We start from the raw sequence: 2,841 nt of genomic DNA on the forward strand, positions 1-2,841 counted from the left end.
AGTGTCAACTTTTTCACCCCCTACACCCGGCCGTACCCTCTCTAGGTCACGTTAGTCGCTAACTGACTTTACTGAGCCGGGATTGATACTCTTAGTGTTAACTTTTTCATGCCCTACACCGGGCCGCGCCCACTCTAGGTCAAGTTAGCCTCGAACTTGCGATATCCGGTTCATTTCTAAATCCTTTCCTCACAATCATTTCCAAACACATTTCTTTAAAAAGAAACATTCCAACCTCACTTTTCCCAAACCATGCCCATACCATGAATGGAATCATGCATGAATGAAAGCGATGGAAACATGCCTGCACTTTATCAGTTTAGCTATACATTTTCATTATCATATATATGTAATCTCAAGAAAAAAATTCAACGCAAGGCATGTTCATTAAACGCATATCTAATTATACGAAATTAATATCATTTAGTTAATGCTTCGTCTCATAAACAAGTAAATACATTATCAACATTAAATCCCGACATTTATCATTTTAAGCATTGTTAGCAAGAAATCAAATAAACGAACTCAACTAAAGTCAAAACACGACGATTTAGACATCCCTACCTCAAAATAGCTAAAATGCATCCCCGGCGGGAAAAGTTAACACCGGTCAACGCGGTCAACGCCGGTCAGCAAAAGTCATTGCCGGTTAACAGCGATGGAACGGAAAACTATTCGGTGGGAATGTAGTCGTCGACGAGGAGATTCTACTATTCCAAAGGCTCAACTCTGAAATCTGACTCCAATTGGCCCAAAACCCCTTCCGAAGCCTTAAATCCAAAAATTTCAAAAATTCGTAAAATAATCACTGCTCCTAGAAAATTAGATCATTTGAATATGTGATAGAGAACGACGAAAGGGACGTTTTTCGTCAAGGAACTAAGATCGTAATCCCCACCGATTAGCCGAAAAATGGAAGAGAAAATCGAAGTCTCAAGAAAAAAGAAAAAAGAAATGGAAATGAGAGGAGAGAGAGAGAGTTGCGTGAGAAGGAGAGATTTCTGGCCAAAAAGAAAGGCCCAGTCACATATGATATATGTGTATATCATATGGGGCGCACCAAAAAAAAAAATCTTCTTTTTAGTTTTTTTTATATATAAACATATATACAAACACTAAATACTTTACAATCACACATTTCCAAACACATAACCACATAAATATACATCATAAAATAATGTATGAAAAATAAAGGCCTCGAAAAAAAATAATTCCCGTGCACAACAATACTGGTTGCGGGTCTCGCCCGGGACCTCCCCGCCCAAAAAACTAGAAAATGCCGAAATGACCAACAATGCATTTCTAAGAGTCTTGGACTTAAAGAAATACCCCAACCAACTCTCGGACACACCCGGCACACCCCATAGTGTCCGGCATGCAAAACAAGAAAAAACAAAATCGCCCTCGAAAAATTCAGAAAATAGAAAATGGTAAAAAATGGAAACATTATAATTTATTTCTTCTACATCAAGTTCAGATCTTGAAGAACAGAAGTAAAAACGATCACACTTTGAAAGGGTTGGAACATTCGAGGAGTGTTATCTGATCTACCTGCTACTCTTCTACAAAGAACAAGCATAAGCCTTAGGTTAAATTGCTGTTAGACGGAACGTTGCAAAGTCAGAGGATTGTTAGCAATTGGTGTTTGGTACAACGATAGGGTGTGAGTTAGAGTCAAAGTTTATTGCGATTTATTTCAAACATAGTGGATCGGTTTACTTTGGACTGAACAGTCCACCAAGTTTTTCCCAAGTAAACAGTTGACGTATTTTATTAAATGGAATTTCCTTACTAAAAATCCTGGTGTAATCTCTTTAACTCTAACTTGTTTTACGTTACATATATTTGTGATTGTGAATGATTAAATGAATCATAAATTGAGCAAGTTGAACTAATAATCAAATCTAGGTTATTAAAGGAGTTAATCACAATAAAAATTAACTAACTATTTTCGTACCCGCGTAACTCTATTTTCACATAAAGCGCTTAGTCACGTGTTGGAATAATATTTTCCTTTAGTCTGGAAGGAAAAAATAAAAAATAGTACTCTTCCGGTCAGGAAAAAGGATGAGAAAAAAAAAATAAAAAAAATAAAAAAATAAATAAAGAGTCAAACTCAAAACATGAGTATTTATGTCTCGTCCCCTAAGATTTTTTAACAGTTAAACCGCTGGTGCAGAATCTTACAATCAAATAATTATTAATTTTAAAATATGAATACTTTGTTTACTTAACAACCTTTATTCATCCATTGTTGCAAAGTATGTAATGATGTATGGGGTAAAATAGAAGGAACTTCCTATTGTTTGTCAATACCAAACAATTCAACTATCCCGTTGAGATTCAACAGAACTCTACTTTATAATTAAAATTTGATTAGAAAATAATTTAAAATTTAGATTTGTATCTCCCTCAATTCTAATTTTTATATATAAGTTGCATAAAACAATACAATGATTATATTATTAAATTTTTGAATGTGATTTTCATGCAAAAACTTGTACTAACCCATTATTTAATCCGACATGTCATTATCGTATCTAATTTTGTCTCACTTTAATGCCATAGTTCAAATCTTTATAATGGTGGGTATCTCATTTAGAGAGGAATTGAGCCCACTTTCGTTTTCTTTCAATTTTCCTAACATTTATTTATTAACTATTAAAAAAAAAATGTTTTTAGTAGAACTTCTTGTGGCATAATATTATATTTATATTTTTATAATATATTTTTAAGTTAAAAGCAAATATAGAGAATCAGAATGAATTTAGCAAGCAATATGACGCCGAATTACAAATTCCAAAGACCGAAACAGAGTACATAAACTAAGCTTGCACGCTG

Source organism: Cornus florida, unplaced genomic scaffold, assembly GCF_030987335.1.
Source record: "Cornus florida cultivar Cherokee Brave unplaced genomic scaffold, ASM3098733v1 CherokeeBrave_3.0.0_Hap2_Chr04, whole genome shotgun sequence".
Lineage (NCBI taxonomy): Eukaryota > Viridiplantae > Streptophyta > Magnoliopsida > Cornales > Cornaceae > Cornus > Cornus florida.